Source organism: Leuresthes tenuis, unplaced genomic scaffold (assembly GCF_036924035.1).
Source record: "Leuresthes tenuis unplaced genomic scaffold, fLeuTen1.0.hap1 SCAF_11, whole genome shotgun sequence".
In the NCBI taxonomy this organism is placed as follows: Eukaryota; Metazoa; Chordata; class Actinopteri; order Atheriniformes; family Atherinopsidae; genus Leuresthes; species Leuresthes tenuis.
This window is the reverse complement of record NW_027325365.1, coordinates 21,381,293-21,394,247: the sequence shown is the minus strand read 5'-3', so window position 1 is coordinate 21,394,247 and position 12,955 is coordinate 21,381,293.

Sequence of the window (12,955 nt, the reverse complement as noted above, 5' to 3'; positions counted from 1 at the left end):
TTGAAGAATGCCGCAGCTTTTCTGTTCTAAATTGATCCATCGGCTTGCGCTGACTCCCTGCTTGTGTATGAGTGAGTAAGGATGACAGGCGTTTTGTAGGAGTTATCGCAAAGGGGGAACCGGCTGTGGCTCTGTGTGGGTGTGCATGTGTGTGTTCTTGTGTTGCTGCTGTCATGAGGACCACTTTCCTCACATGGATGGAAAGATGAGGAAAATAGAGAGAATTCTGCTTTTAGGGTAAAAAGTTTGAATTCATTCTCATGTGAAACTAACCTCCTAGAGCTTCAAGATTTTATGATAAAAAAAAAATTGCCTGGCTCTTACAAGGTCTTGAAATTATGTATTTATAACCTCAAATGAACAACAGCACATGGCATACACCGTGTCGTTGTTCATTTCACAGAAATGAAGTCAAAGCAAAGAAGCAGTGTGTGAAAACGCTTCATTGTCAGTTTTCATATCTGGAACAAGATGCTTTCCAGATAAGAGGTGAGACGTCTTCAAGAACCAAGAGGAAATCTAGATAGAAGACTGAGAAGATAGAAGACAGTTTTTACTGAAGTGGACGTCTCAGAAAGTTTATCCCAAGGTCAGACTGTGCAAAAACCCGAGAGCTACATCTCAGACTCCACAGGCCTCAGTTTGCATGTTAACACAGTTGCCAATCTTTCCAGGAGTGGACAGTTAAAAATGACTACAAAACTCAATGAACAGCAACAATGTTGTGAAGAAGGGGAGGCCAAAATGCCTCCACAACAAACTGAAAGCCCAAGATCATCAAACAGAAAACAAATACTTCAAATTATTGCAGCTTGAGGTGGCTGTACAAGCTGTTTAATCATGGGGTAAGGTTAGATTTTCACACGCTGCTTCTGCATTTTGCTTTAGTTTTTGTTCAGTAAATAATGTCACCGTGTAATGTGTCGTTGTTCATCTGCTTGTGTTTTGTCTCATTTTAAGACCTGGTAATGACCAGTTGATTTATTTTAAAGTCCTGATACATAAAACCATTGCTTTTTCACGTGGCTAAGTTAGGGCAAGTTAGAATGCAGCACGGAGGACTAAAGATGAGAGCTTCAGTCCTGAAAGGCACGAGTGCACATCTATGTGTGAATCTGTAATAATTATCCTCCATAATTATGGAACAACTCACTGGGGCTTCCACCAAAATAGACCAACCCGCTCTATGTGCAATGTTGAACAACAGCCAAAGAGCCACAGAGAACATCGGAGGATGGCTGTTGCTCTGTTGTCATAGAAACAAAACCCAGCCTGAGAGAAAGAGCAGGATTATCAATTAAGAAATAGAGAAACTTTGTCTTTGAAGTGAAAAGCATTTTGTTTACGTTACACAGTGTGAGAGAGCTAATTCCAGCAGATACGAGTGTGCTGAACTGAATATGACTGAAGGGGAGAGAAAGATATGAGCTCAAGTTGCCAAATCTGCCTGTGGGCACCTTTTTCCAAGACAATAGAGTTCTGTGTGTCTTAATGGGTTTGTGCGCGTGCCCTCTTGTGGGTGTGAAGCTGATGAACCCTGCTAGTTTCTGCCTTTGTTTAATCCTCTTGGGTGTCAACACGATGATAAACCCACGAGAATGCTCTTGTGTGTCAGTGCTTTCGAGAGCCAAAGTAAACATATTGGCCACCTGCTGCTGGCAGCAACACAGGATACATCATTAATACTTTCATCTAAAGAAACACCAGAGAACCCAAAAATAACAAAAAGGCAAAGAGATCCCAGAAAAGAACATTACATTGTAGGATCAAGCAATAGATTTCTCTCATTTGGAAGCTCATTCTCCTTCAAAGTTACGCTTGATGATCCAGGCCCAGAAAACTTTATTTGTGAAGGGAAATAAAAGTCCCCCCCCCCCACGTTTTATGGCTGACAGTTTAACATGTCAAAAAAGATGGATTAGGTATCCCTTGGCCCCAGTAAACACCTCTAAGCCAACACTGATTGAGTTCATTAGAGTTGCAGCGTTCTTTATAATCAGGTGATTCTGGGTAGATGAAAATTCAAAAGCAGTGAAGCATACTTGGATCACCTGCTGGCAGATGAAGGACAGGAGAAGTAGGAAGCAGGGGGGCGCCGCAGGAGACACGATGCTGTGCAACTGGCTCACTGATTCATGGAGTTACCGCCTGCAGAGATACACACCTCGCTGTGGGGTTTGCTTTTGTATGGTCCTCACAGTTATATGAAATGGCCTGAAGTGCATGTTAACCTGCTTGCGAACAAGGGCAGAGAGAGAGACAGACAGGCAGAAAGAGAGACGGATGTGGTGATAGTAGATCATTGTGGAAGACGTTTGAATTGGAATTGGACGTTTACTACTGATTCAAAGAAGTTTGAATCAGCATTAAATTGAATATGTGCAGCGTTGATTTTTGAAGTTGCATTTGTGTGTCTGAGGCAAACTGCATTCTCCAAAGTTAGTTTAATGTTGTGTGTTTGCACAGGCAAGATAACTTTGTTAAAAGGAAGTTGTACCACAGTTGTACAGTTAATTATTCTTACTCCATGTGCTCCCCCTCTTCCTTGACTACCCTCTCTTACTCCATGGTTAAAGACAGACTTTTCCCCTCAAAGACATGTGATCAAATCTGTTGAATTTAAACCTAACCAGTGTGCTTACAATTACAGTTTTTTTTTTTATAATTGCACAAACACTAAAATAAAAGGTTTTCCACATTCAGCGACACTTTAATCTGGATAAGTGCAAATTTGGGCTAATCTTTTGCTCTTTCAGTGTAAGGTTTCACCAACTGTGGAATATGTTAAACTTTTGTGTATTGTAAACTGTCAGAACAGTAGTAAAGTACACAACAAGCTAGGTGAAGTACACACAAAAGTTGTCTGCTCGCTCAATAGCTTCTGTATTACATTTCCAGTTCTGTCTGTCTTTGAGCTGAACATACAGCCATCGCTCGACCTCCAACAACCTGTACAAGGACAAGTCACATCAGGCAGCAACTCACAACAGTACAATACCATGAAAAATGTCATGGGTTTTTTTCCTATTAGAGATGTCAAAAACTTGAAAGAAATGGCAAAACATATGAACCAGGCAAGGGGGGAAATAACGCAAGACGGGACAAAGACATCTGTTAAAGGCATAAGGGAGACTCACCATATATGCAGAAGAACGTAATTGGGTATGACATAACTTTTTGTCTACTGAAGATAATGCACCAACTTGCAAAACCAAGCTCCTCTCACCATCCTGAGAACACCACCCGTACAGTTAGGCATGGTTGTGTCAGCATCATGCTGTGGAGATGTGTTTCATCAGCAGGGTCTTAAAAAAATAGGTAGGTTTAGGAATAGATCATAACCTGCTGTTAAATGCAGCATTTCAAAAGCATGTTTCATACAGCAACCTAACAAATTGTTACAATGTAAACTAGTTTTGGGGGACCACAGGATCTTATGGCTGAGATGCCTTTACATTATGCAAATTCTCAGCTGAGAAGTGAAGAGGAAACATGTATTGCTAGTTACTAGACAATGAAAATGCTTCTCCTTGGTGACTCACCTCCTGTATAGTTGCTAGCCAAGGCAGGATCATCAGTACTGCAGAAAAATTTCAGGAAATAATCACAGATTTGGACAACTGTTGCATAAGAAAGCAGATCTCTAGTTAATCCTTGTGCCAGAATGTTTAGAATTTTAAGAAGGCAAACAACAGAATTTTTCATCTTAAAGAGGGACTGAAGCGGGTGAGATAGCTTTTGAAAAACGATGATCTAAAGAATGAGAAACACTGAATAAGATCATATCTACAAGTTCTACTAAAATGGAGATAATAATAATCCCAATAAAGATGATGAAAGAAGGGGGAAAAAAAGAAACTGAAGGAAAGTGAAAATTGGGTGGAGGGGATTCAGGGAAGAAAGTGGGATAAGATGAAATAAGAGTGACTTGGAGGTCAGTTTGATTTGAAAAATAGTTCCATTCAGTAAATTAAGTGATAACAGTTCGTTTGATTTGATCACAAAGCAGACATTTAGAGATTTAGGTTTGCTACAAAGTACAGACGCGTCTCGTAAGTTCGGCCGAATGTCTGAATAGGAACGGCAGAGGACAAATCTGTCAGTTGAGATCATATTCAAGGCTGAGTCGTCAGGGGTTAACATTATAATCCTCTAACAAAGGAAATATAACTCCAGAGATGACAAGTCAGATGTAACATGAAAAATAGGGAGAAAGTAAGAAATGAAAAAATAAGGCTTTCAGGATGGGGTTTTGGCATCAATCATGCACCATGAGGACAGTGACTAACTGCTCTCATATGAAGCATCACTGAGCACAGGGAATTTCTCACATTTTGATTGTTTGGTAGTCATAGAGATGAAGCAGTCAGTCGTGGTTACCGTAACAGGGGCAATCTGCTCTCTGGGCATTTCTTAATTAGATCATTGTTGTCGCGGTGTAGATGTTGTGTGTATTTGTGGTCAATATTCAAAGTGTGTGTGCTTGCAAAGATGTTATCCCTTCTAAATCTGCATATATCCATTTATCTTTCATGTGTGTCTGTGCTTCTCAGATGGCTGCGGTACAAAATACTTCAGCACAGAGACAACCATTTGTTGGATTCTGAAAATGCTCCACCAAATGAGTGTTAAGTACCAGAAGTCCATGTGGCCATCCCTGATAGATGAGACATGATCCGTGTTAATGCTGAGCGACAGAGGCCTGCATGACTCTGACACATAGTCACATCTGTCTCAGTCTGAGCAGTGTGGTCCCACGCACAACACAACAGGCACAAAGTTAGAGCGCTGCATATACTTCACTCGAGCTACACCTACTGACAGGTGACCACAGTGCACCCAGGGTGAGTATTTAGCTCCATCCGCCAAATTCGTTTTTTGATTTTAAGAGTTTTATCATGTGGAGGAAGGAGCCAACGAGGATTTTGAGGAGCAAATGTGTGTTTTTTGATACTACAATATAAGACACGTGGAAAGGCGACGAAGCTACTGTTTTTGCAACGAGACAGAACTGGGAAATCTTTGCGTGCATTTGTGCTTTTATGCCTGAATATTCATCTGTCACCGCGTGTTTCTGTTTTACATAACAGAATGCCTGCAGTGACATAAGGAAACATTCACAAAGTGCACAACAAAAATGAAAAATGATCATCAGGTTATTAAAAATCACAAGAGGAGATATCCAAGCCCACATTTCTCCAGATATATCATTAGTGTGTGGGAGCATACACGCACATCTCCATTCACACGCATGCATACTCCCTTTTGCACAGGGAGACGCACACACACATACAGAAACATGTGCTGGAGCTTTGCGACCGTGGTGTGTCTTTGGTGAGGGATTTGCAGAAGATAGCAGTGAACATAGTGCAGGATTTCTGTCATCATTGAGCACATGGAGAGAGGAGTCTGCCCAGACAGCAGCATTGACAGATTGCATGAATAATTTAGGAACAAAGTGAGAGGCCTCATAGACCTCTGACTCATTACTGATGACAGCTTCATGTTCTGACTTTGGTTCCCCTCTCATATTTTTTAATGCATATTATTTCCATAAATATGCCCCCTTATAACTTTAAACTGTGCTTGGATGCAAAGGGCATAGCATCAGACTGCTGATGTGCAAGCAGAGGCTGTGGTCTAACCAAAAAAGCAACTTTTAGAAACCAATGAAAGCAGCGCCCTCATGATTTCCCATAAAGTAATGCCGGAGCTATCATTTACAAACAGGTTTTTCACTCTTGCATGACTGCAGAATGGTAATTGGAAGACCGCTGGAAAGTTAAAGGAGGTATAGAAGGATAGGTTGGAGGACAGATAGAAGGCAATGAATATGAAAGCTGGGTCAACACATGAATCAAAAAAGAGGAACACATAAACTGTGCCATTAATCTTTAACAGAAGCAGACATTGTCATGCAGAAAACTCTAATTTCACAACTAAAACTGCATGCAATGGCAGAAATTAACTTCATAAAACCTCCTTCTGAAGAGGGAACATACTTTAACAAAGTAGGAGAACTTTCACAAGTGAAATTCAACCAATCAGATCATAGGTGTTACGAGTGGAACAAGTCGTGGAATTAGTCAGTGAATATAGTTTCTCTCAAGATTGTGATCTTGTCACACTTACTTTGTCTGGCAAGGTAACAGAGATGGATGCATGTTTTATTTGTTTGCTGTACGTTTTAGTTATATCTTACTGCATAATGCGTTTGGTATGTTTAGTATTGGATTCTATAGTTGAGTTGCTCAATAGTGCAACAAAGGAGAGAGAGAAAAAAAGACAACAACAACTGTGGTGGACATGGACAGGAGGAAAATAGAGAGAGCTGTTCATAAGAAATGATGGTAACACCTGGGATATTATATCTGGGAATACTCCAGTCAGTCGCCTTTTAAGCAGGTAAAAGCCACCTAAAGTTTCTTTGTTTTTTTTTTTGTTACTTGCCTTTTCCAATTACTATTTCTTATTCACATCTTCTAAATACAAATTAACAGCAATGGCAACAAAAGTAGCAATCAGTCTATGGAGCCACAGGTGTGGAGTACTGATGGGAGGGAATAAAAAGAGACACAAAAGAGCAGCAGTGAAGGAGAGGTACGAGGGTGAGGAGCAGAAAAGTCTAGGACCTTCCTGCTGGGCCCTAAATGGGACAGCAGGCCACACACAGTTGGGAGGGTAAGGGGCCCAGGGGGTGTGTACGGAAAGTTCAGTCTAATGTCACAGTCAAGGTCCAGCTGGTGCTGTAGTCGAGGTCCAGTGTGGATTAAGGGCTTCCCTGTGGAATCCCCAGATTAGGAGGAGGGGACCTGCTGTGGTCTGAGAGAAGCTGAATATTGGGCAGTTTCCCACTTCTGAGAGGGGTGTTTCTCCAGGCCAAGCCCAGGCAGAGGACCAAGGAGACCCAGAAGTGCAGTAGCCCGTATCTGTTTGAAAGCACTCCATCCTGGGTTAGTGGCATATCGCTTCAACTGGGGAAGAACACAAACAGACAGACAAAAGTTGCCTGATAGCCACAAAATGACAGTCTGTACATACTCTGAACTCATGGAGGCTGAACTCATTGGGGACAGTTATATGGGACATGAAAGGACATTTTAAAGGACCTTTTCGGAGTTTTAATAGCTGGGTTGCTTTAAGGACTGTATTCAGCTGTGCCTCATTGACTTTGCTCATCGAGATTTTTAAAGAACTTGCAGGCATTGTTTTACGAGCTCTGAAGCTCTGTATGAAGCTCATTTTTTGCATTTCTGACTTTTTTTTGTCACCTTTTGTTTTAGTATCTTTTTTTCTTGGACTTTTAACCCGTAGTTACCCAACTATCAGCAGTACATGAGCAGTATCATAAGCCAAAAATGTGCTTGTCCATAATTATAGTCTCAGTTTTAAAACTGTGAGTATAGTGCTTGAAAATGACTGAAAAGAAATGGCACAACTTCAACAAATTGCAATCCTTCCATACAAATTTCGTGTGGAAATGTGTGGGCGTAGTATTTGCATGTACACAATGTTTATACGGCTGACCTCAAGTAATTCATCCACTATCTTGGTACTCCTTTATAGTAAACAGTGGAGCTCTGTTTTCTGTCCCTGTGTAGAATCATTATGTAAATTTGCATAATCATCACCACTGGGAAACAATGGCTTTGTTTATCATGCCATTATTTAACACGCGGAAATATTTTACAAGGAGATCTGAGCCCTTGCAGTAAAAGCTCTGTGCTTTGATGTGACTCATTTTCTTGGTGTCATATGCAAGAAAAAGTTTTAATAACAGGACAGCATGTTTTTTGCTGTGCAAAGGAAAAATTAGGGTGCTTTTAAAAATAATGACCTAATTTGATTTCCTTTATCAGTTATTTGAGTGAAGGAGCAGCAAACAGACAAAAAACTAAAAAAAGACATTCATCAGAATCACATCAGAATTTGCTATAAGCAAACTATACCTTCACAACAGCACCAGTTAGGAGTTTAGAGGTCCCAGTACCCTGGAAACCCGCCTTAGATTTTTTATTGTTTTTTAAAATTTTTTTATTAATAATCCTTGATTGACTCGTTAATGTTGAGGGTTTTGCCAGGTCATACAATGGTTTGCTTTTGAATTAAGTTTTGACCAATCAGAAACATCTGTTATGGTCATAGATAAGAGTTTAAGCATCTGAAGTACCTCAAACTTTTGCATAACAATGTTTACACTAAAGCTCCATGAGACACTCAAAAACACAGACACACATATTAAGAAGATGCTACTCAAAGGAAGGAAGGGTCAAGATGAAACTCTTTGTAGTTTCTTGGCTATAACTGTGCAAATGCAAGAAAGTGCATACAAATGCTTTTCATCAAATCTATGAAGATTTTCTGTTGTATATCTCAGTTATAATGAAGTTTTTAGGCATGAATAGATGCAAACACATCCCTAATGAGTTATTTGCATGCAAAAACTCTGTTTGTAACACAACTAAATATAAATGACAGTGACAGCAACAACAAAGAAGAAGCACAAGCTTAAAAAATGTGCAACTGCAAACCTCATAACTAAAGAAAGAAACATATTTAGTTGTTAGTTCCAGAATTAGGACCAGAGCAAAAACTGCTCTATGGAGATCAGGGACAGAAGTGATCTGCTCTGTGAATTCAGAGTGAAGGGCCATGCAGAGGTGAAAAATAATTTAATTAATTACAAACAAGAAGCGTCAGCATCAGGGCTATGGGAGGTGGATGGGCAACCTCTGCTTAATCTACAACAGATGAACACATATCCTCTATAAAGGGTCACACTGCCTTATGGAAAGATGATCAGGAGGAAAATATAGATGTTCAGATGGAGAATAGAACGTTGACTGTTTTCTTTAATAGCCTTTGAAAGCCTGTTTCCATTTATGTTGAATTCTGCTGCCTTCCTTTATTTTCATTTCACCATATCAGGCTTAAGCTGCTCTAAAGATGTGCGTAGGTATGATATGAAAAATACATGAGCTGCGCACATTCTCACCACACATTTTATTTCCTTAGAAATAACATTATGTGTGGATGAGGGTTACAGTTGGTTTATGTCTATACACTGTTTGATGCATCAGGCTTTGGCTGTTTATCTGTTTTTGACCTATGTGTACATGTGTGCATCATGTCTGCCTCATGACTCCTCTTAAAGTTACTAAAGGAACTAAAAATGAAAAAAAAAATCTGATGGTGACACTTCACAAACTAAGAAGAGATACATAAAGATCCGTGACTAGGACAAACCTGAAAAGACCCCTGATATGTAACGGGCAAAAATTCTTCTACATTTTGATAAGACTATTGAGGTCAGGTTGAATCCAGCCTGTTTTACATGAACCTTGGCAGGATTACCTGGGCAGGATTATGAAAGTATTGTCCCTGCAGTGAACCATGGGAGTAAGAGTGTGATGATATAGGGCTGCAAGAAATCTAAAGGTGTTAGGGAGATGCCTTTTAAAGATGGCATTCTTATTGCTCGGGGGCATATGAAAATACTGGCTGACAAGACGACTGTCAGTCTGCTGAACCTTGGCAGCAGGGACATTCTCTGGCATGGCACAGACACATGATATATATGCAAATGTTTAAGTTGGAAAGTGAGTGACAAACTGGCCCACTTCACTGTATCATGTTTGAGTTTCAGCCAAGCTGCAGGGGTTGATGAATTCACTTGAGCTGATGATTAAAGAGGGTTTACGGCCCGGTCGAGGGAATTTGCTTTTGTATGTGTGTCACAGAGAGACAGGCAGGAATATGTCAGTCAGAGAGGATGCAGCATTGGTGCCTGCGAGTGTTGGCTTGATGTAAACTCTAGGCCTTTCATCCCATGAGCAGCGTCCTCAGAAGTGTGGTCTTAGTCACTTCTCTGAGGCACGGAAAAACAAGGTACATACAGGCCAAATCCCACAAGGCACTCAGCAGTCTTCGTAGTCTTTATTAAAGAGTAACCTTTTTCATTGTTGATTTATAGAGAAAGTAAGAATAATCAAATCCAATGATTTTTCCTCTAAAATGGCCTTTTTGCACTAGAAGTGATTAAAGACAGGATTTCTGTTCTGCATGTCACGTACAGAGGGACTAGCAATCAGACCTATTGTAATCTGCATTTTTACCCCTCTTCCTACTCCCTCCCCCTTTTCAAGAAGCAAGTTGAAGGTTTATTAGAGTTGGTGGCCCTATGATTGTGTTTTAATGAGAGAATGACTGCGGAGTGCAGATAAGGCACCCAGTTCAGGCTGAGAGGTCCTCTGTGGGATTAGAATAATCATCAAAAAACCGCCATGTCTTTAAAAAACACACAATGGAATAAGGCTGCTCCTGTCGTCCTCCACTCCCCCGCCTATTCATCCGTCCATCCCTCTCCACCCATCCACGAGTAGGTCAATTTGCATTCCGGTGTGTGATGGTCCGCTGCTTGCAGTGGAACATGACATTTCCTCTCATCGCAGTCTGTACCGAGCCAAATGTGCGTTTTTACAGATTAGAGAGGGACTGCGAGAAAATGTGAAGATGGGGGTAGTGTGGAGAGAAGATGTGAAAGATGTGAGAGAGTGAGGGGGCATAGGCATGGAGAGAAAGAGTGATAAAGAGTCGTTCAAGTGCAGAACTCATGAAAACTCATAATGAAACTTTCAGATACAAGCAGCGTCATTCACCATTGCAAACTTTATTTGCATTTTTCTTATTCACTGTCTACAATCAGCCACTGGGTTTGAGCTCTATTGTGGAAATCTGAAGTGTGGGTTATGGTATTATTCCTACTGTGTACTACTAGAATCAAAGAATAAATCAAATTAAAGGGGATAGAACTGGGATAGATCAAAAACTGTTCATGTTACACATTTCTATGGGTCGTGAGTTTCACAAAATGGAACTTTTCACAACAGTAAACATGATGACCAGCTTCCTGTGTGTATTGTGAACAGTGGAGATCAGGGGCCTGTACTAAGAAGCAGGATTAGCGCTCTTAGGTTCAGGTCACAAAGCTGTTTCACGTCTTACAAAGTTGTATCACCGTGGTTACTCTGGAAATCTAACCTTCCCGAGAGCAGGTTTTGAGACAACACATGTAAAAGCATTGCCTCCTGACAGGCCCCTTCTCTTGGAAAATGAAAAAGTGAAACAGAAGCCCAACACCAGCATCGTAATACCACTTCAGATGTTCGTTGTTGGGGTTAGTTAAGACCGAGCACTCAAAGTTACCCAGAATATATTGAACCTCGCAGTACAGGCCCCAGCTTGAAAGAGCCCCAGAGGTTGAAAGAGCTGCAAATTTTAAATTTTCTTCTTTTTTTTTTTAATTTCTGCAAAGACTTGACCTAAAACATCATCAGATTTTCAGAGAAGTCAAATTCTAATTATTTCTTAATTGATAAAAATCAATAAAACAATTTTATGTGTCAAAATCACATAAATTAAGTGCTGCTAATCAAATGCACTTAATCAACTGATCATCATCCAGTGTAAGCACCTCTATAAAATTTGCTGGTCTGGAGGATTCAGGTGAGTGTTACCATGGAGGAAAGACATTGATCTCAGAAAAGCAATTGTTGCTGGCCATCAATCTGGGAACTGTTGGGAAGCCATTTCCAAACTATTTGGATCCATCATCCTACAGTGAGAAATATTCTTCACAACAGGAAGACAGTTGACAATCTTTTTAAGAGTGGACATCCTTTCAAGGTCATTCCAAAGTGACAGTGCTTGCAGAAACTCAAATAGCCTCAAATAGCATGATAAATGTTAATGTTCATGACAGCACAATTAGAAAATGACTCAACAAGTATGGCTTGTTTGGAAGGGTCGCAGGAGAAAGCCTCTTTTCTCTAAAAAGAACATGGCAGCACAGCTTAGGTATGCAAACTTGCATCAGAACAATCAGTCTTCTAGAACAATTTAGACAAACAAGACCAGAGTGGAGACATTTGTCATAATACACTGTAATTCCTCCTTTTTGGAGAAAATCGAATACAGCATAGCAACACATTATACCCACTGTCAGGCATGGTGGTGGAGGGATGATGATTTTGGCTTGTTTTGGAGACACAGGGCCTGCACACCTTACAGTCATTAGGTGGACCCTGTGTATCAAAGTATGAATCAAAAAATGAGTCAAATGAAAAGCCATCTTGTAACGGGTGGTGTATGGACCCAATTGCAGTACAAAGGAGTCAGAAGACAGTGGTAAAAAGTTCAAGGCTTTACTGAGACTCTGGCAGACAGACAAACGGTTTAGAAACCGGCAAACAGGAATCAGGAGAGGAGAGGCAAAGTTCTTGGTCAGGGACAGAAGGCTGGGTCGAATTACCAGGAGGCAGACGAAGCAGGGAATCAGGGACAGGCGAGGTCGGTACCGGTAAAGCTGGCAGGAGAACGCTGGAAAGACTTGCATGGCAAAGAACAATCTGGCAAAGGATAGAGTGTGGAGCTGGTGACTCTATGCTGGGCTGATTGCATGTGATGAGAGGCAGCTGTGTGCACAGGTGAGTGGAGTGAACTGATGAGGTGTGTGTGACTGACAGGCTGAGTGGGGCAGAAGCAGGATCAATGGAAAATTACTGATGGTTGGATGACTAAACTGTGACACATCTGTCTGACAGCTGAAGTTTGGCTGAAATTGGGTCATACAACAGGACGGTGATCCCAGGCACAGCAGCAAAGCTACAACAGAATGACTGAAAAAGAAAATAAATCAAGGAGCTGCAATGATCCAGTTAAAGCCAAGACCTCAACCTGATTGAAATGCTGTCCTTTAGAGAGCTGTGCATAAATAAATGCCTACAAACCTCAATGAACTGAAGCAACACTGTAAAGAAGAGTGGACCCAAATTCCACAACAAAGCGAGAGACCGATAACTTCATATAGAAAATGATTACTTAAAGTTATTGCTGCTAGAGTTTTCTCTACAGGCCACTGAATCATGAGGTGTACTCACTAATACATCTGTATTTT